General features: G+C 46.6%; 1 protein-coding gene and 1 long non-coding RNA gene across 3 annotated transcripts in view; one reads left to right on the top strand and one right to left on the bottom strand.

The window, feature by feature from the left end:
- LOC147369571 (uncharacterized) overlaps nt 1-22714 on the top strand; it is a 41709-nt gene that overhangs the window by 270 nt on the left and 18725 nt on the right. The window lies entirely within an intron of this gene.
- LOC147369572 (uncharacterized) overlaps nt 1-22714 on the bottom strand; it is a 545146-nt gene that overhangs the window by 515332 nt on the left and 7100 nt on the right. The window lies entirely within an intron of this gene.

Below are 22714 nucleotides of genomic sequence, written 5' to 3'. Positions count from 1 at the left end.
AAGTGTGGGAGATGGGGCTGCTGCTGCTGTTTGTTGTTTAGTTGCTAAGTCGTGTCGGACTCTTTGTGACCCCATGGGCTGTAGCACACCAGGCTCCCCTGTCCACGGGGTTTCCCAGGCAAGAATACCAGAATGGGTTGCCATTTCCTTCTCCAGGGGATCTTCCCAACCCAGGGATCGAACTCGTGTCTTCTTTACCATTGAGCCACCAGGGAAGCCCCAGGAGGAGGGGCTACTGGTCTCCATTCTTTACTGTCCTACAGCTGCACTCCTTCTGAGGAGGTCTAGGAGGGGTGGGAGGGCAGAGTGTGTTTTTCCACCCTTGACTGTGGGCCCTGTGACTTACATTAGCCAATTAAACAGTCCAGATGTGAAGTGAGAAGAAATCTGAAATATGGTTGTGCATGACTTGCTTTACATCCATGAAAACAATGTGCCTCAGGGACCTGCCAATCCAAGGAGGAAGGCAGACACATGGTGCAGACCTGGACTCAACCCACAGCCTGGAGCGAGACCCAGAGAGCCTGGCTTAGATCAGATGAACCCAGTGGCAAAGAGACAGCTCAGCATCACACTTTGCATCAGACTTTGTGAGCCTCCTTCAATTTGGAACAGGTCCTCGGCCTTTACAACCTAGATGCTTTTGAAGATTACTGGTCAGTTATTAGGGGGAATGTCTTTCAGTGTGGTTCTTACGATTAGATTCTGGTTACATGTCTTTAGCAAGAATACAGAGAAGTAAAGCTGACTGATATCCTATCAGTGGCACATGATTTCAGTCTATCCCATTGCCGGTAATGCTTTGATCATTTGATTAATGTGATGTCTGCCAGACTTCACTGTAAAATTACTCTGTTCCCTTTTGAAATTGAAAATGTCTTATGGGGAGAATACTTAAAACTATGTAAGTATTCATTTATAATTTATATTAGCATGGAGTCAGGGTCTCCTAATTCAGTCTGGGTTATAACTGATCACTGTCACTATTTATGTTGCTGTTTAAATGGTCCTAGATTTGGCCAACAGAAGCCCCTTCAAACTGGCTTCTTTGTCCATGTAACATTTCCCCATGATTTTTTGGGCATCTACTTGTTTTCTGGCACAAAAAGATGTTCTAGGCTGTTCTTGTACTTTCTGTGCCCTAATCCAGGAATCAGCCATTTCTCCAAGGAGTCCTAGTTTCTGCTGGTGGGAAATGATGTGAGCCAAAATGTGAGTGCTAGGTGTGGTCATTGCTATTGAAGTGTCACTGTCCCCAGGCCCTCAGTGGTCAGAGACAGTGGACATTTACATCTGTCTGTCTGTCTATCTATCTACCCTACCTACCTATCTATGTACTGAAAGTCATGAGTTCTGACAGATATCTCCAATTCTAGTCTAATACCACAGGGTTCACTTAAGTTTTATCCCTTCCATAACTGTTACTCTTTTCTCTGACACTGTGAAGCCTGACTCTCATTAGTCCTAATAAACCTGCTTATTTGATCACTCTGATGTTACCAATCTGTTATCACCATCCTTTCCCCCAGAGGCCCTTCTTACCCTCTGACTCTCATGCTGGGACAACCCACGGGGGCAAGTTCCTCACTCTATTTGGACTCTGATACCCCATAACAGGGTGTATACCTATTATGTATGTCTACACCTCCCCCTAGGCACCCTCCTCTCCCACCCAGGTCTGTCTTCTGATCTTCCTATATGAAGTTGCTCCCTGTACCACTTGGACACCTTATTCATTTTGCCTCTTCCTTGGATACCTTATCATCCTTTTGGGTTCGGACTCAAGTCAGGCAGTCTTTATGAATAGACACCCTCCTTTCAGGCCCTGACTTCATTCTGGACCACAGGAACTCTCTGCAGACACACAATCATCAACCTTCCTCTGTCCTATCTAATGGCTTTGTGGGGAAAAAACAACTTATTCATGAAAGGATGAATGGAAGGACCCTCTGCCCCTCTGGCTGCTTGGTGAAGAACAAACTGTAGGGAGGCATGAGTGAAAGGAAGGAGATGGTAGAGAGGCTGTTGTAACAATGCAAATGAGATAACAGAGACTTAGTAGCAATGGGGATGGGGCTGCTGCTGCTGAGTCACTCAGTCATGTCCGACTCTGTGCAAGCCTATGGAGTGTAGCCTGCCAGGCTCCTCTGTCCATGGGATTCTCCAGGCAAGAATACTGGAGTGGATTGCCATGCCCTCCTCCAGGGGATCTTCTCAACCCAGGGATCGAACCCACGTCTCTATGTCTCCTGCATTGGCAGGCAGGTTCTTTACCACTACTGCCACCCGGGGATGGGGAGAAATGGTCATATTCCAGATGTATTCTAAAAGTGAAGTCAGTAAGATGTACTGATGAAATAACCTGGGCATTCAACCAAGGATCAATTATTTTTCATATTGCTTACTAAAGGCCCTCTGGTTTCAAGAAGTAGAAACCCATTCAAACTAGCTGAAGCAAAGAAGATGAATTTAAGGATTCACGTATATCTCTCAGAACCAAAGGCAGGAGGAGAATCCAGGTCTCATGAGGGGCAGGAACCAGAACCTGGAGAATGAGTGGGACTCAGGACAGGCACCTTCCTCTCTCTTTGATTCTGTGGCCTCTTGTCTGTGCTGCTCTCTGCACATCTGCTCCATTCTCCTCTCTTGGCAGACCTCCTCCCTCTGTTCTCCATGCACAGAAGATGGCAATGATGATTCACAGCTCCTGTTTTACATGCCCCTTTCAAGACTACAGGAAACCAACTACTGTCTGATTCCCAGCCCCCAAATACCCATGAGAGATAAGCTGAGGAGTCAAGCATCAATCAGCAACTTACCTCTTACAGCCAGGGGAATAGAGTCCCCTAGAATAAACTTGGCGCCCAGACCTACCTCTGATGAGGGAGGGGGCACTTCTCAGGGACTAGGGGTCAATGGGCAGGTCAGACACACTTTCAAAGTGTCACCTATTCATCTATTAAATGCAGAGGAGCCAGTAGCTCTTGTGCAGCACACAGAAACAGACAAGACAAAAGCCACATCTTTAAGCCAAGAATCTCGGAAGAAAACAGATATGAAACAGTAAGAAAATGATTCCAGACAGCCAGGGTCATATGGCAGGTGTTCCGAGAAGCACTGGTGGCCTTCAGAAATGGAAAAACCCCACACATCACCAGGTTCTGTCAACAGTATCTAAGTTTCCAAAACAGAGGATGGTGGGGGAAGCTGGGGGGAGGGGAATCTTTGGTTACTTTGCAGTAGACATGAGCGGCCCAGCAGAAGTCCCATTAGTTGGGCCGTCCTTGATTCAGCGGGCACTGGGCCTCTTCAGGGCTCCGGACCCCCTAAGCACTGATTTATGGCTTGTGCAGTCAGCAAATTTATACCCTCTGTGGCTTTGTTTTTATAGCATTGCTTCTCCAAGAGCTGGTTTCATACCTCAGACATATAAATCTGTTAGGGGGTGGTATATAGCACAAGAGGTCTTTCCCAGGTGGGCAAGATTTTGTTCTCATCTATAGAGTCTTTCAGAGCCCTTCTAACCTGACCCTTCCACCCCTCATCCCAAGCATTTCGGTTGTTCACTGGAAAAGCCAACCCAATCTACAGTTCCAGAGTAGCTGGAAGATAGGGCCTAGCTCCTTCTTGAAGCGCTTAAAAGCTCACTGAGCCATTCAATTGTTGTTAGCTCACAACCTGGGAGAGTTAACTCAAATTCCTGCTGGAGTTAATCCTACCATCTCTAAGACCTTGGCTAAAGGGGCTACATGACAACGAAACAGAGGTGGAATCTTGTTCCAACTAATTCCAGTTGTCATTCAAATCTCACACGGCTAGGATCATATTTGCAGTCTAAAGCAATATGGTACTAGGGCAAAGAAAGAAGTGTCAGGCAAATTCTTGAAATTCCTGTTCATTTCCCCTCACCTCTTCCTTCTGGAGTGTTGTTTTGGTGGGAGGAGAGCTAAAGTGTTTGATGTAGGGGTAGATGAGGGGACGGTTGAAGGATATTTACTTCTTGCAACTGAACAGACCCTCTCTTTCCTCCAAGCCAAGTAGCATAACACCAACACCTTCTTCAGGAGAGAGATGCTTCTGTCAGAGGCATAGGGAAGCTGGTGCTCGTTTGTTTGTGGAAGAGAACTTGTTGGGCCAGAACAATAAAGCACTGTGACCTTCAGTCTACAATGATGATGAAAATTATTCTGTCCTGCAGGCTCCCTTTCCGACTCAGGGACCACGGATTTTGCTCACAAGGAAATACTAAGATAATATGAGTTCCTTGTTTTCCTCTACGTATTTCATTCTAGGTCAGCACTTTCCAGAGAGGGTTCCATGCAACAGGAGTTTCATAAAATGCTCATCAAAAAATAAGTTTGGCAAAAAGACAACCTACTGAGTGGGAAAAAAATATCTGCAAATGATATGACCAATAAGGGATTGATATCCAACATATATAAGCAGCTCATACAACTCAACAGCAAGAAAACAAATAACCCAATTAAAAAGCGAGTGGAAGAACTGAATAGACATTTTTCCAAACAGGAAATGCAGATGGCCGACAGGCATCTGAAAAGATGATCAACATGGCTAACCATAAGGGAAATGCAAATCAAAACCACAGTGAGATGTCACCTCACATGTGTCAGAACAGCTGTCATCAGAAAGAACACAAATAAAAAATGTTGGCAAGCATGTGAAGAAAAGGGAACCACTGTGCACTGTTTGTGAGAACATAAAGTGGTACAGTCATTGTGGAAAACAGTATGGAGGCTTCTTAAAAAATTTAAGAGAGAACTACCACAGTACCCAACAATTCCACTCCTGGGTATATATGTGAAAAAAACAAAAACACTAATTCAAAAATATACATGTACCCCAATATTCGCAAGAGTATTATTTATAATTGCCAAGATATGGGAGCAACCTGAGTATCCATCAACAGATGAATGGATAAAGAAGATTTGGTTTATATATAGAATAGAATACTACTCAGCCATAAAAAAAAGAACAAAATATGCCATTTTCAGCAACATGGATGGACTTGGAGGGTATTATGCTAAGTGAAATAAGTCAGATGAGAAAGACAAACACCGTATGATATCACTAATATGAGGAATCTAAAAAATACAAAAAACTAGTGAATATAACAAAAAGAAGCAGACTCACAGATACAGAGAACAAATGGTGGTAGCGGTTTCCAGTGAGGAGAGGGGAGGGGGAAGGGGCGTTACAGGGATAGGGGAAAAGATTTACAAACTATTATGTATAAAATAACTATAAGGATATAGAGTACAATACAAGGAATAAAGTCAATATTTTATAATAACTGTAAATGGAGGATAACCTTTAAAAACTGTGAATGACTGTATCATGCATCTGTAACATAGAATACTACACAGCAACTATACTTCAATTTAAAAAAATCCGTTTGACTAATACTACTATGTATGATGGTCCCTCCTGGAATTAATACAATAGTGCGTGCAGTTCAAGAGCTGAGAGGTCCAGGGGTTAAGAAGCCTGGTTCCCTCTGCTGAGCCATTTCCCCAACCTCTCTGACCTGGAACACACACCTCCTGCCACTGCTCCTTCTTTATTAACAATCAGCATAAGGACACATTTCAGGAAGTGGCACTCCCTGCTGACTTGTCCAGCTGGGATTGAATTTGGAAGTCAAAAGGCATCATAAAATACTGACCTACTTGGTTCCATCTATGAACCAGGAACATTTTGGTTCTGAAAATACACCCTCTTCTATGAAGGCGGCCTCTGCATCTCAAAAAAGATGAACGTGGAAATATTTAAAAAATTAAATGATTAAAAAAAGTTTTAATCAACATAAGCCTATCTATCTAATGTGGAAGTTGAACTTGACAAGCCAAGCAACATCAACATCAAATGAACATGTGGTAGATCCACAGAAGAACAAAAAATCTAAAATTGGAAACATCGCAAATTCAACATCTACCATGACCTTCTTTATCAGCTCAATTCACTTTGATTTATTCAAGAACTTAAGTTCTTTAAGCTTCATTTCACCTGTCCACCCTCCAGGGTGGTCAAGAGGCTCATAATGGAGTGTATGGCTACATTCTTATTGTACTGCAAGGCTCTGGACACCATGCGTCAAACGCGACTTGACGTCTTGGATTTCCCTGAGGTTCTGTGGCCAAGAACAAAATCACTGATGCATAGGAGGGAACTAACTCATCAAAACGAGACTGAAAAGGAGGTGGTCAAAAATGATTTCACAATCCTTGACAAACATCTACTTGAAGGACATAAAGGAAAAGACTGAAGAAGTTAGAAATGATCATTTCTCTGGAGAAAACGACTGGTGTGAAGAGGCATCTCTCGCTGCCATTGGCCATTAAGATGTAGCCATGAAGCTGGAGTTGGGAAAATGAATAGAATGGAGAGGAAGGAAAAGAGGGGCCCATCCTTTCTTGCCCAAAGGATTGTGGGGAGAAGACGTCAAGCAGAAGCATCAAGAGGTGCTTGATGTAGGCATGTAAGTCTCAGTTTTCTCTCGGAGAGGAGGTGGGAGCTAGACTGGGTGGGGAAAGCACATTGAGCAGGGGAGGTTCTTGCCCTACTTCTGATGCAGCTTCTAGAAGTTTCCAATACAGATAAGTGAGCCAAATAGCATGGCCAGAGGAGAGGGTCTGGCAGGCTGTCAGAGCTTCCTCAGCTCCTACAAGGGGACAAAGTCAGTAAAGAGCCAGGGGCTGAGGGTGGAACTCTTCCCCAGGGCCAGATGGAAAACCTGGTGGAGAATCTACCGAAGGTGACACAGGCAAGCAGGGATGTCCTACCAGCCGCTATCTGAGCTGAGCAGGAATGAACTCAACACACAGCAGACACCAAGGTGACCCAGCGAGAGGACTCTCAATCAGTCCTGTGTGACACCAGCCAGTTCACACCCACGGGCAGGCACAGGACAGAAGGAACCCTGAGTCTACACCGTGAATTCCCCTAAGACCCTCCCTGCACATCTTCCTGGACCAGGGAAAAGAGACTGAGTGAAACCTCAAGAGACTGTTTAAAAGTTCAGACTCCATCATAAGCTGCACTGGCTTTTTTTTTTTCCTGCCACCCAGCAGGCAGGTGTAGGGCAGGGGCTTCTACCAGTTATAGCCTTAAATATAGAAGTTGTACTTCCTCCCATTATTTTGCAGTAACCCTAAACAGGGTGTAGTCTATAAAAATACTGACTCATGCTACACACCTGCAACTAATATGTTGTCAATCAACTATACTTTGACTAAAAATTTTTTTAAATAAAGTATATTTTACTATCAAAAAGAAGCTACACTTTCTCTGCACAACTGAAAGTGGTGTGAACAAAATTTGTCTCTACTACAAACTAAGGGAGGTGTTTCTTCAAGGTTCTTCTAGAAATAGTTCATCGTTCACTTTAAAAAAATACTTCTATTTCACAACAAACTGCCCAAGGATGGGTGACACTGCCAGGTGGGCAGTGCTTCTCCACAGGGCCTAAGGGAGAAGGAAGCAGAGGGACAGGTGTGAAACACTGCCTGCACTGAGCTCCATGCCCTGCAGTTCCCATCTCTCTCTGAGGCCACCTACTCTCCTGTAACATCAGCTCGACCTCAGAGGGCTCTTCTGAGGGATCAGTGAGATAAAGATTAGAAGCACTTGGGACACAGCCTGACCTCTATGCTCTGCAGTTATTTCTGCTCATGGGTAAGCAAGGATTTTTACTATTATTATTTCCATGTCTCTCTGCTGCTGCATTTTAAGGCACAGTGCTAACAAGTGACTTAAAAAAAAAAAAAACAGAGGAACTTTTATGTCTAAAATGAATGTAGTTCATTCACAGTCATCTCCACAGGACTGAGACCCACACAATTAATTATGTCACAGCCAAGCCTGTGCCCCAGGATGGCATGAGGCTCTGCCAGGAAGGTGGCTGTGCATCCTCCAACACTTCATCCCCAGGGCCCCCACAGGGCCTGTGACATCGTGGGGGCAACACGGAAGCTCCCCAGTAGAGTCCTGCCCTGTGTGCCACGTTCGTTGGTTCAGGTTCTGACCAGCAGCTCTGGAGCAGCTGTTGTTGGTGCTGTTCAGTCTCTAAGTCATGTTCGACTCTGCCAGATTATAGCAAGCCAGGCTCCTCTGTCCTCCACTATCTCCCAGAGTTTGCTCAAACTCATGTCCACTGAGTCAGCGATGCCATCCAACTATCTCCTGGTGCAGTTTTGGTAGTGATGAATCTTCACCTTTGAGGATGAGCTTTAGTTTTGGAAACTGTGGGGTGTCTGGAGCCCAGTGGCAAATAACGAGTGGGGTAGGGGTTGTCAAAGAATGCTGAGCAAAACCATTTTTTGATCAAGCGAGCTAGGAAGCTGTTTGCAACATGGTGCCTGGTGAATGGGGAGCACTGGGAAGAGAACGTGCAGATATGTGTACACCGCTGGAGGCAGTGTGACTGGAGCTGAGGCCAGATTAGTTCTGTGGCCTTAGCTCAGGGAGGATGAGGGCGGGGGGTTAGGGAGGCATTGTTGAAGCTGCTACTGTGGAAAATTCTAGTTGCTTTATTAATATTTTAAACAAAAGAATATGTCATCATTCAGTAATGGGTATATGGGACATTTTTATATGACTGGACTCTCTCAGAAAGGATACCTCTGGGCTGGTGAGCGGGCCACTGGACTAGAGGGTCCAGGCATAGACTCTTCCCATAGGGTACTTGGTGCCTCTTAGAGCTTATCCTGTTTGCATGTTATTGCCTAATAGACAGCTAGCAACGACAAAGCAGAAGGAGGAGGGAGCAGCGTTCCTTTCCTCTACAATAAATATTTAACCTGAATTTTCTCTACAAAACAAAACCAAAAAAGTAAACCATAAAGGGATTAATAGGAAGGTAATAACCCCGTCGGGAACCGTTAACACATCCCAGGGTTGTTCGCCCCACTGGGCCAAGAAGGACATTTCACTTCTCCAAACTGTTTAAGTTTGTGGTTGGAGAAAATATATACCCCTGACTTAAACCCACACAGTTTGCAATAAAGATAACCGATTTTACAATACTCATCCTGTAAGTGGATTTTGAAAGGAGGCCCTCTACCAGCTCCTGCCCTCCCTCTCATCTGGGCCTTTCGGCCACTCGGCCACCTCCTTTAGGGCAGGAGGGCTGGAGGAGGAGAAGCATCAGGCCGCATCCTCACCCACCCCATGAAGGCAAAAAACTGACCAAAACCAGGAATGAAAGCCAGGCTTTGGGATTATTTGTAATTATTCCTAGGCTACCTGCAATTTTCTGTTTGCCACTGCTGGTCCTGGGATGAAGTGAATTGGCTTTACCTGAGCTGTTGGATCCCCAAGTTTCCCCCATGGTGGATTCTCTATCCTAAAGGAATGACCATGTGATAACGTACCACAAAGGAACCAGGGAGAGGACTTGTGTCCCTGACATCGCCAGGTCCTTTCCTCTGTCTTCACGAAACAGCTGTCAGCACTGGTTTGGGCTCTACTCCTTCTCTAGGTTCAAGGTGAGGTTCCAAACGATGGGGCCTGTGGTGGAACACACTGCCCAGCCTCTGCCAACCACTGTGCCAGGCTCTCTGGGCCAAAGGGCAGGCATCTGGGATGGGAAAATGGCCCTGAGGAGCCAGAGCCAATGCGCCACAGGGGCCCTGCCAGGGACCCACAGACTGAAACAGGCACTCTGAACTGAGAACCCCGAGGATGAGGGTCCAGGCAACCACCCCACGCCTCACAGGAGTCAAAGGCGAGCAGAGGAGATCCAAGAGACAGAGTCCTGGGCTCAGTCCTGATTCCAGTCCATTCCCATCTCTACCCCTAGACATCACAGTATGTGATCCATACTAAGTTATTTTATTCCCCTGCTAAGCCAGAGTCTGTGCCAGAGTTTTCTACCTCTTTGGTCATGTCGGGACCAAGACCATCCCAACATGCTAGTGTACAAAGTCCAGGAGACAAAGCTTGGATTCAAAGCTGGAAAAGCAGTGGGAGTGATCCTGACCAGAGAGTATCTCTGAATTAAACCCTAGACTAACCCATCAAAGGTATCATCGCCAACATCTTCTTATCTTCTTTTTGCGGTGAAGTGGGAATACTAGATGGAAAAAGCCTGAAAAGCCTCTTAACAAGAGGGCATTAAATAGAGGTTTTACTCCCCTGATCTGGCTGCCTGTATCCCACTCCCTCCTCATTACTGAATGGGCTTTTCAGCCCAGCTGGTGGGCTCAGAGTTCAGGGCTAGTCTCACAATTCCAGTGAAGTGTAAAATATTCTCTTACTAGGAACTGCAGAGCCTTCTGAAAACTCATCTAAGTCAGTAATGAGCCTGAAGACAGTGCAGGATTAACAAAATTTTCTCACTGACACCATGAAACCCTCTCCCTCAAAGGCAGGTCACGGGCAGCAGAGCTATTTGATAAGACCCAGAATCAGAGTCCTTATATGCCATATCTGACCCTCAGCCCCTCAAACCATCTCCCTGTTTCCTTGATGGTGCCAGAGGGATAGGACACTTGTGGGCACATCCCCAAATTGAACTCTCAAGTAGAAAGAAGAATGAAAGTCTAAAAAGATGCTCAATACCATTAATAGTAAAAACAAGATACAATTTTTCACCCACCAGATGGACAAAGAAGAAAACAACTGATGATATTCAATGCTAAGTAAGTTCGGAGAAATGAACATTCGTGTTTCTTGCTGAGGAGAGTGCATGAGGTTACAGCTTTGTTGAAGGCAATTTTGCTCTAGTTATCCAGATCAGAAATGTGCGAGCGCTTTGAGCGAACAATCCCCTTCTACAAATTAACCTACATAAATGTGTAACCAATCCCAAAAGGGGACCCCAAGAATTCCCCGCCCTCTGCACAGGCACAGAGGCCATTCCCACATCAAGAGCTAGAGCTTGTTTCCTGCCCCCTTGCATCTGGGCTTGCCCTGTGACTGGAGGTGACCAACAGAATGTGGCAGAAGTGACATTCTGGAACCCAGTCCCATGCTGTGAGAAACCCAAGCCACATGTAGAGACCACTTAGAGGAGAGCCAAGGTGCTCCTGACGCCAGCCTAGCTCAGTTCCCAGCCATCAGCCTACACCAGCAGCCAGCCATGTGAGTGACACCACTTCAAACCCCCCACCTTGACAATACCACCTAAGGTAAAAAACCACTCAATCCATAGAAACTTGAGGAAATAAGAAGCTATTTTAAGCCACTAAGTTTTAAGGGCTCTGTTTCTCAGCAATAGATTAAAAAGCCCCAAAATCCCAATATTCATTGCCATACAGAAATACTGGAGACAACTTACAGGTCATCAGTAGAAGAACGGTTACGTAAGCGACGGTCCAGCACAACAGGAACGCTCTGTGGCCACTGAGAAGACTGAAGTCAACCTGAAAGCAGGGACGGGGGAAGTCCCCGGAGATAGGCTACTGAAAAGCACAAAGTTCGGAACAATTATATATGCCTAGTATAATTTTATGTAAAGTATGTATTATTTGGGTGAGTGCCTACACACCACTATTAATAGTCGTGCCTTCAGAGGAAGAAAGATGGGTTTGCGGTCAGAGAAGGATATAGAAATTTCTACCTTTTATTTCTGAGTTGTTTGTTTCTTACAATGAGCATGTACTCATGTATTAGTGTTACAATCTAATAAAAGACGATAAACGGATTCCTAGGTCTTTTCAACACAGTATACTGGCTTCCTGAAAGGTTAGGAAATGCCCAGTTTCATGCTAGCCGTCATTTCACTGAGCACCTACGTTAAACCAGGAAACCCATGTATTATTTACAATTCTCACAACAACCCATGTGGGTAGGCACTATTTTTCCTATTTCAGATAATGTGGACCCTCGGGTTCAGAATGGACACACAGCTTTCCAAGTGTCACTCCACTGAGTGGTAGAACCACTATTTGAACTCAGGTGGGTCCCACTCCAAAGCCTGGGTGCCCTTTCAGGGAAAACCGGGGCCCTGCCTGACAGAGCTGAAGGTCTGACTGGGGAAGAGGACCCACCCAGCTGAGAGGTGCTGCTGCTGACAGTGCCTGCGCCCACTGCCCTGGGTTCCCATTCCAGCTTCACTGCTGACGAGCTGTGAGGCTATGGACAAGTGACAGCCTCCTGTATCTTATTCAACCATCAAGTGAGCCCTTACTGAGTACCTCCTGGGTGCTGGACACTGTCATGCCAGCTCTCCAGCACCTCAGAAGGGGAAAACCCTGCCCTCACAGAGCTTATGATATAACATGGGAGCCAGATATGAAACAAGAAACCAAATAAGCACATGGTGGATCACAGAGGGTGATAAAAAGCTACGAAAGGAGAATACAAAAAATGCCTCAGTTTTCATGTCTGTAAAATGGGATACCAATGGTGCTAACTTCATGGGACTCTCGTGCTGAGTCTGTAAAATATTTCACGTGAGATGCTTAGTACTAAGTTGAGGACAGAGTGAATTCTGGTAAATGGGAATTATGATAAGGGATGATGATGATAAACCGTGTGCCTGAAAGCTCTATGCGCAGCTAAACTGTGTACCTGAAGGCTGTGATACAGAATTTTTTTTAAAGGGTGCACAACAAATATCAGTTAACTGAATGTAACAAAGAGGTAACCTACCTAGGCTAGAGCAGTCAAGGGGTCCTGCCCAGAAGAGGAATCACACAAGCCAGTGTTCAAAGCTGGAACAAGCTTTGTTTACAGGACAAGGGACTCCACCCTGCCCAGCGGCTGTGAAGTAGCCAAAGAGCAGACAGAGGCCAGGCAGCCTGCCCACTTGGGGCTAACATGGTTAGTCAGGGCCTTATCACAGGGCCTGCCGAGAAACCAGACTGGAACAGGCCTGTTGCTGCCACCACGGGGAGGGCAGTGCGGGTGGGGGCAGGAAGGCCTGGGGGAGCACCGGGCTATTTGTTATGGGGTGAAGAGGAAGCTATAAGTGGTCCTCTGTCCTCCATTAACAGCAGGATGGAGTCAGGCTGGAGCCGCCGGCTGCGGAATCAGCCTTGTTTTTTAAACACACATGGCTGGTCCAGGCCTTTTAACCCCCAAACACCCCAGGGTTCCTGCAGGAAGAAAACAGTAGCCTTTGGTCTAAAAACTCCACAGCTGGGGTGTAGCTTAGGGCATTTCTGTTCAGCTTAGAAATAAACAGAAGATAAGACTATTGTGATTAAAAAAAAAAAAAAAAAAACTGTACTTTATAATGGATTATTCAAAGTCAGGGAGTCTGGGCTGGTTATAATTCTTTATACTGTAGACTCCTCACTGTATATCCTGAAGCTGAGAGTGAATAATAAAAGTAGATTACTCCTGTCTGTGAAGAAATACAAACTATTTACTTCTGTCTCATCTGCCCTTTCAAGGGGAGGGGACAGGTATCCCACCCGCCATCCAGAGTCACCGGGAAGCTCGAGGTCTAGAAGCATTTAGGCGCTGCTCCTCTGGGTCTCATGTTCCTCTGAGACTTCTCCACCACACTCTTTGCTGAAGGGAGGGAGTGATTAGATCAGTGATGCTTCATGTTCTAGAGAAGTCCACACACCTTAGCACACTCAAGAAGGCCAGAGACCCCTCCCCAGAAAATCCCCACCACACAGAACTGTGCAGCATCAGGAATTCAAGGCTCCGCCTCAGACCCCAAGCACTTTGGCTCCAAGGGCCCCAGATTCTGTCCTTCCCAGATCAGACTGACTGGTAAGCTTCCTCCCAGCTCTCATTTTACAACTGCTTTGGTTCCATTCTCTACATGGGATAATCTTTAGCAATCAGAGGCTAATTACACAAAGAATTTCAGGGTTCAGAAACACCCAGTTGAGTGGGGAAGCTCAAGTTGTCAGTATGAGAACTGTTACAAGCGGGGAGAAGAGGGCATTCAAGCAAGACCCTGGACACCAACACTGAACCCCAACTCTTACCCATGATGTTGGGAGGGGTCCTTAGGACACTCAAGGCCCAACATGACTGCCATCTGTCTCATGAGACCAACTGCTTGGCTGAGGAGGTACTGATGAGAAAGCCGGGGATCCCCAGTCCCCAGCACCACCATCCCCTCCTAGGGCCTCAACCTCACACTCCACAACGGGGTTCACAAGGTCACACTGCTGAGAAGGGAAGCCCTGCCTGAGAGTCCAGTCCAGAAAGGTAGGGGCTCCCAGACCTCAGGGAAAGGGCAGAAAGTGAACACTTCATATTCGCCATAACTTGCATGCAGCCTTGACAAAAAACAAAGATCTGGCTGCATTGCACCCTGACCCAACAGAGCACCGATAGGCGCTGTCTTTCCCAGAGCCTTCCATTTTCATCCACTAAATTGGGGTTCTAAGCAATGCCCCCAACCTGTACATAAGAAACCTCCCAGACCTTCCAGAAAGCAATCTGCAAAGCAAAACCACCACCCTAAAGGCAGTCCCCTCAGAAACCAGGGTGATCAGGACAAAGGAACTCCTGTGAGGCAGGAAGATTAGCATCCACAAGCCTTTGGTTGGACTCAGTGGGAGCAAGCCAGTCCCAAGATGCGGGAATGATTACTAACAGACCATGTCCCAACCTTACACGTATTCCACATCCACAAACTGGAAAAAATTAAATATGAATTAAATATTAAATTAAATTAAATATGAAATTAATTATGAATTAAATATGAAACAGGAAACGAAGATAAAAAGCTATGCAGACAAATACACACACACACAGTCTTCTAGTTAGCAGGGGAGGAAAGCCAGTGGTGGCGATTTTTAATTAGAAAGGAGGACTAATAGCTGCCTCCCAAGGCCAAGGCCTTCATCTGGGAAGCATAGGCCAACATTAACCCTTGTAGCCCCAGTGTGGGTGCTGTGTTATCAGTGGTCCCACTCTAGAGAAAGCTCCTCAGGGTTTTCTAAGCCTGGCTTGTTAGCTATAGAATCTTTAAGAAAGAGGAGGGAAGGCATGATGGGAGAAGCAAAGGGTCAGGAGAGAAGTGAGTCAATCCCTCCACCAGGATGGTGTGAGGGTGAAATCACCCGAGCCTAATAGAAATGGGCTCAACTTCCAGCTCTTCTGTTTACAGCGTGTGACCAGGGACTGCTTGCTTACTCCATCTTCTGGTCTTAATTTTCCTTGTTTGTGAGACGGAGATGACAGTATGAATTTGACAAAGTTGTGAAGATTAAATGAGATAATGTGTGAAAAGCACTTGTTTGTCTGGAATATTAAAAGGACTCAAACATGAGTCCTTTATAGTAGTGACAGCTACTATTAAATTAGCTGAATTACTACCCTTTAGTCTCCTCCATTGGAGAAGGAAATGGCAACCCACTCCAGTATTCTTGCCTAGAGAATCCCCTGGACAGAGGAGCCTGGTGGGCTGCTGTCCATAGGGTTGCACAGAGTCGGACGTGACTAAAGCGACTTAGCATGCACTGGAGGAGGAAATGGCAACCCACTCCAGTATTCTTGCCTGGAGAATCCCAGGGATGGAGGAGCCTGGTGTGCTGCTGTCTATGGGGTCTCATAGAGTCAGACACGACTGAAGCGACTTAGCAGCAGCAGCAGCAATCTCCTCCATGTGTCCGAGGCAGCCATATGCTACCATGAAACACAAGAGGATAAACTCCCTCCTGAAAGACCGAGTTCACAGTGTGTGGGAGGTGAGGGGAGAGTGAGTAGGCACTCCTTCCATTAAAGAGGGGATCGCCTCCTCCCCTCAACCCTCACCGAAGGTATAAATTGACAGCCTGGAGGGCTGTCCCTCCAGGACAGGAGGGAATCCCTCCACCCGCAAAGCAAGAAACAGGAGCTAAAGCTCCTCTTCCTCAAGCCCCTTCCCCCCATCACTTGACTGAGTGGCATTTGACTCAATCACAAGCAACAATGTAGGTCCATTGGTTTTCCCCCTTTCTCTTCCCAAGACTATGTGAGCAAAACCAGGCAGAGGGTAATGGGCTTGGTTCTTTCTAAAGCAAAAGTGACCATTTACAAGTAATCACTATGGTCCTGAAAGAACTATTCAGATCTAAAAGAACATTTAAACAGCTAGTGCATAGAACAGTGCTAGGTACACAGCAGGTGCTCAATAAATATCTGCTGAACAACCAAATGGATAAAAGTGATCTGTCCCCACAGTGGCTACTCTTGAGGCACCCACACTCCAGTGAAAGGCACACGTGGAAAGAAATTCCCCCTTCACTGAGTTTCCAGGTATGCGAGCGTGCTCAGTCGCTCGGTCAGGTCCGACTCTTCGCAACCCCAAGGACTGTAGCCCATCAGGCTCCTCTGTCCATGGGATTTCCTAAGCAAGAATACTGGAGTGGGTTGCCATTTCCTCCTCCTGGGACAGGATCTTCCTGATCCAGGGACTGAAGCTATATCTCCTTTGTCTCTCCACTGGCAGGCAGATTCTTTATAACTGAGCCACCTGGGAAGTGCAAGGTCACAAAAAAGCAGTTAAACTCCAGCCTCCAAACTCATTTCTAATTCTATAAAATCAGCTTGGGAAAGAAGTGAGTTCTCATCTCTCCTTTCTCTTTAATCCCTTCACCTGTTACCCACACACTTTTACTAAGATATTGAACCCAAAAACCTGACACCACATAGTAGGTTCGCATTAAACACTTGTGGAATAAAAAGTAATTTAAAAATGCATTTACTGACATCAGGAGCCATATGCTGGCCCTATGCAATTGTCAGAGTAAGATGGCAGCAGAGCCTGGAGCAAGCCAGCCATGTGAGATTTCTTTCATTAGCATCTCCTACCAGATATTAATAGGATATGTATGCCTAAATGAAAGCACAAATCCAGACCTGCTTCAGGAGGGCAGCATGCTCGCTCACTCCACTGACTCAAGCCACATGTTTTAGAAAAGAACACCCTACATTATTTATTAGCAGTAGAACAGTGCCAATAATTCATATTTTGTGAGCATTTATATGCCCGGCCTCAAGCTGGTTGATTTACATTCAATGTATCCTTTCATTCTCACAAGAATGAAAGTAGGTTATGTTATTCCCATTACAGAGATAAACTGAGGCCGAGAGAAGTGAAATAATGTGCAGGAGGCCACACAGCCAGTCTGTGAGACCCCAGAGGGCCTTCCTACCCTACTTCTCAGCACATCTCTCCAACCCCTGCCAGCTTCCAAGCCCACCCAACTGCGCCCATTCCTCAAACATCTTGGACCTGTGTTCAAGCACTTTCCTTGGCCTGGAAAGCCCTTCCTGACACAAGACTATACTCAAATCCTGCTCCTTTCTGGAGCCTCCCTGGCCACACTCCCTTCGGCCCTGCCCCCCACAGCCCAGGAAGAGCACCCCCGCCCTGCTCTATGTCCTGAGCATCATGCCACAAGCCCAAGACAATCCAATCACCGGTCCGGAGCCAGTGCCACTGCACCTCCAGCACCTAGCATGGTCACCTGCCTGCCCCCAAGCACGAGCACAGCACAAGTCCTGCAATGAAGTGAAATCACACACGTCCTTCCCCAAATATCAAAAGAGAGAAACAATCCCCAACCCTGACCCAGGGACATGCCCTTCTGGTCCCTTCTCGGCTCTCTGGGAAGGGACTGACCAACGGGGTATGGGTGGAGCCAAAAGAAAAAAAGAATTGTGCAGACTGCTCCCCAGACAGGGCCGGGCAGGGGTCCAGGCCCAGGGAGCGCCGGTGGCACCCCTCTCCCTCCCGCAGCAGGTGCCGGGGGGCAGGTGCCACTCAGGCTGAGGTGGCTCGAGGCCATTTGGGCTCTGGACGGTGGCAATCCCTCAGCCAGAGCTGCAGCAGCAGCCCTCCTGCTCCTGCAGGACACTCCCTGGCCTCCCCTCTGGGGCTCTCCATGACCTCATTGCTTTTATGCCAAGGAAGTCAGCAGAGCAATCTACTTCCTGGGCTTGTCTTCAAGGCCAAGGGCTTTCTCCCTGTCAGAACAAGAGGCCATTCCTCAGAAGTCCCAGCTTTTCCTCTCTCTCTTATCAAAAAACTCTGAGCAGAAAGGAGCTGGTTGGGGGTGGTGGGGGTGGGGGGCGCATCTTCCCACTGAGACACCTGTAAAGGGCTGGACCCAGGACCTGGGAGGGAGGCACAGGGCTCCTCTTCCATGGAAGAGCTAGGGGGCTTGCTCGCTGTCTTCCAGCAACACAACAGACTAAAAGAACTATAGGAAATTCCTTCCAACCCCCACATTTTATGTTCTTTCTGGAGGCTAGTCAGAGACATCTACAGTTTCAGTTCAGTTCAGTTGCTCAGTCGTATCCGACTCTTTGCGACCCCATGAATTGCAGCACACCAGGCCTCCCTGTCCATCACCAACTCCCGGAGTTCACTCAAACTCATGTCTATCGAGTCGGTGATGCCATCCAGCCATCTCATCCTCTGTCCCCTTCTCCTCCTGTCCACAATCCCTCCCAGCATCAGAGTCTTTTCCAATGAGTCAACTCTTCGCATGAGGTGGCCAAAGTACTGGAGTTTCAGCTTTAGCATCATTCCTTTCAAAGAACACCCAGGACTGATCTTTAGAATGGACTGGTTGGATCTCCTTGCAGTCCAAGGGACTCTCAAGAGTCTTCTCCAACACCACACTTCAAAAGCATCAATTCTTCGGTGATCAGCCTTCTTCACAGTCCAACTCTCACATCCATACATGACCACAGGAAAAACCATAGCCTTGACTAGATGGACCTTTGTTGCCAAAGTAATGTCTCTGCTTTTGAATATGCTATCTAGGTTGGTCACAACTTTCCTTCCAAGGAGTAAGCATCTCTAATTTCATGGCTGCAATCAGCATCTGCAGTGATTTGGGAGCCCAAAAAAATAAAGTCTGACCCTGTTTCCACTGTTTCCCCATCTATTTCCCATGAAGTGATGGGACCAGATGCCATGATCTTCGTTTTCTGAATGTTGAGTTTTAAGCCAACTTTTTCACTCTCCACTTTCACTTTCATCAAGAGGCTTTTTAATTCTTCTTCACTTTCTGCCATAAGGGTGGTGTCATCTGCATATCTGAGGTTATTGATATTTCTCCCAGCCGTCTTGATTCCAGCTTGTGCTTCTTCCAGTCCAGCGTTTCTCATGATGTACTCTGCATATAAGTTAAATAAGCAGGGTGACAATATACAGCCTTGACGTACTCCTTTTCCTATTTGGAACCAGTCTGTTGTTCCATGTCCAGTTCTAACTGTTGCTTCCTGACCTGCGTACAAATTTCTCAAGAGGCAGGTCAGGTGGTCTGGTATTCCCATCTCTTTCAGAATTTTTCACAGTTTGTTGTGATCCACACAGTCAAAGGCTTTGGCAGTCAATAAAGCAGAAATAGATGTTTTTCTGGAACTCTCTTGCTTTTTCCATGATCCAGTGGATGTTGGCAACTTGATCTCTGGTTCCTCTGCCTTTTCTAAAACCAGCTGGAACATCTGGAAGTTCACGGTTCACATATTGCTGAAGCCTGGCTTGGAGAATTTTGAGCACTACTTTACTAGCGTGTGAGATGAGTGCAATTGTGCGGTAGTTTGAGCATTCTTTGGCATTGCCTTTCTTTGGGATTGGAATGAAAACTGACCTTTTCCAGTCCTGTGGCCACTGCTGAGTTTTCCAAATTTGCTGGCATATTGAGTGCAGCACTTGCACAGCATCATCTTTCAGGATTTGAAATAGCTCACCTGGAATTCCATCACCTCCACTAGCTTTGTTCGTAGTGATGCTTTCTAAGGCCCACTTGACTTCAGTTTAGGTGGCTACAATTTATTGTCCAAACCAAGACACTTTTTTAAATAAAAGGCATCAAACAGGCATAAACTGGGCCTACCCCCTGGCAAACTGGGATGTCTGGTCCTTTTATCGATATGGCTGAGGGCAGGCAACACTTCCCCAGAATTCAGGTTTGCCTAACTCCAGACCTGGAAACACTGTTCAAACTTTTCCAAAAGAAATAGCCACTTCTCATAAAGATTTTGGCCAATCACTTCTCTGAATACCATAATAAGATACATAATAAATTATGACGTAATCTGGCCTTTGCCTAAAGTCCTCTGGTTTCTTCTGTAGATGCTCTACACAGAGGTGCATGTCAAGGGCATTCTCTGAGCAGGACTGCTGCTGCTGCTTCTAAGTCATTTCAATCATGTCCGACTCTGTGTGACCCCATGGACAATAGCCCACCAAGCTCCTCTGTCCACGGAATTTTCTAGACAGGAGTACTGGAGTGGGCTGCCATTTCCTTCTCCGCTGAGCAGGGCAGAACACCCACAAAGGAGAAGACTGATGACACTAAGTGGCCTGTGCCACCGAAGTCACTGTCAGTACTGTCCCTTTGAGGGATATGGGCGTCAGCAGAGGGGAGAGACAGGGCCTTTAACCAACTTTCCCACGTGGAGAAGGGGAGGGAGACTAGCCACTGATGACCAGGTAGAGTCCTTTTGGGTATCGCCCTTTGGGGTGCACCAACATGCTCCAGGGAAGTGGGAGTTGGAATAAGGGGGTGGTACTTAACTGTCCTCCCCCCGAGCAGAATATGGGCCTAGCTCCTGGCTCCCCTTTTCTCCGTCCCCCTGGCTCTACTGTGGGAGCTCACTGCAGCCCAGGGTTCAGTATCAGGACCCAGGGGGCTCAGGGCAGCCCGCCTTGATGAGCCCAAGCAGACACAGGGCACCCCTTCTGGCTCCCCTATTAGGTGAGGGAAACTCTGGGGTGCAATTCAGCAACCTTTGCCTTGTATTCCTGTATCCCCTCTGTCATGTGGGGACATCAGGAACAATGATCACCAAGAATCCTTGACCTCCCAGGATAGTCACCTCAGATACAAGTGTGTGTGAAACTGAAAATCAAAGAATCAGATGCTGTGGTAGAGTCCCTGCAGGGGAGCCTGTTTCCCCACATTCAGTCAGTTTTGCCACACCCCTGTAGCACCTGTACTCTTATATTCTAGACAGTCCACCAAAGCAAGTCCATTTTTAAACTGAAATACACAGTTTAGTCTTATACCAAACATAAACATCTATGAAATAATATTTTATAAGTATGTTTTTACATGGATAAGATACAAGCATTTAATGTGTATATGTATATATTTTAACACATGACTACTAAATTTAAAAAAATCTTTATCTATGTATCTCTTGAAGTCATCTCACAATTTGGGAAACACAGATGAAAGGGCTCAGGGGTCTGAGCTCAGGTCACCAGCAGGAGAGGAGAGTGGAGCGGGGATGAGGGATTTATTCTCCAGGCTTCCTCCCTGTAGAGTCCTCTTGAGCTGGCCGGGCCCTCCCTCAAAGCCACAGCTCCTGGCAGGGAACCCCTGCACATCCTACCCTTATCGGGGCCTGGTACCTGTTCCCTCTTTGCTCCTTGAGGTGCCAGAGTGCTTGGGAAGGCTGACACTCTCTGTTTGTTCCTCAAAGTGTTGAAAACTCACACTGTTGAAAACTCAGTTCAGTTCAGTCACCCTGTTGTGTCTGACTCTTCGCGACCCCGTGGACTGCAGCCCACCAGGCCTCCCTGACCATCACCAACTTGAGCTGACTCAAACTCATGTCCATTGAGTCAGTGATGCCATCCAACCATCTCATCCTCTGTCATCCCCTTCTCTTCCCGCCTTTAGTCTTTCCCAGCATCAGGGTCTTTTTCAATGAGTCAGTTCTTCACATCAGGTGGCAAAAGTATTGAAGCTTCAGCTTCAGCATCAGTCCTTCCAATGACTATTCAGGACTGATTTTCTTTAGGATGGACCGGTTGGATCTCTTTGCAGTCCAAGAGACTCTCAAGAGTCTTCTCCAACACCACAGTTCAAAAGTATCAATTCTTTGGCACTCAGCTTTCTTTATAGTCCAACTCTCACATCCATATGTGACTACTGGTAAAAACATAGCTTTGACTAGATGGACCTTACTTGGCAAAACAATGTCTCTGCTTTTTAATATTCTGTCTAGGTTGGTCATAACTTTTCTTCCAAGGAGCAAGCGTCTTTTAATTTCATGGCTGCAGTCAGCATCTGCAGTGATTTTCAGTTCAGTTCAGTTCAGTCACTCAGTCGTGTCTGACTCTTTGCGACCCCATGAATCGCAGCACGCCAGGCCTCCCTGTCCATCACCAACTCCCGGAGTTCACCCAGACTCACGTCCATCGAGTCACTGATGCCATCCAGCCATCTCATCCTCTGTCGTCCCCTTCTCCTCCTGCCCCCAATCCCTCCCAGCATCAGAGTCTTTTCCAATGAGTCAACTCTTCCCATGAGGTGGCCAAAGTACTGGAGTTTCAGCTTTAGCATCATTCCTTCCAAAGAAATCCCAGGGCTAATCTCCTTCAGAATGGACTGGTTGGATCTCCTTGCAGTCCAAGGGACTCTCAAGAGTCTTCTCCAACACCACAGTTCAAAAGCATCAATTCTTCGGTGATCAGCCTTCTTCACAGTCCAACTCTCACATCCATACATGACCACAGGAAAAACCATGGCCTTGACTAGATGGACCTTTGTTGGCAAAGTAATGTCTCTGCTTTTCAATATGCTATCTAGGTTGGTCATAACTTTCCTTCCAAGGAGTAAGCGTCTTTTAATTTCATGGCTGCAGTCACCATCTGCAGTGATTTTGGAGCCCAAAAAAATAAAGTCTAACACTGTTTCCACTGTTTCCCCATCTATTTCCCATGAAGTGATGCAGTGATTTTGGAGCCCCCCCAAATAAAGTCTCTCATTGTTTCCACTGTTTCCTCATCTATTTGCCATGAAGCGATGGGACCAGATGCCATGATCTT

This window comes from Bos grunniens, chromosome 7 (assembly GCF_055505025.1).
Source record: "Bos grunniens cultivar Pamir isolate PY7600 chromosome 7, Bosgru_T2T1.0, whole genome shotgun sequence".
Lineage (NCBI taxonomy): Eukaryota > Metazoa > Chordata > Mammalia > Artiodactyla > Bovidae > Bos > Bos grunniens.
Note: the sequence above shows the minus strand (reverse complement) of the source record. Positions and strands in the feature narration are given on the sequence as shown.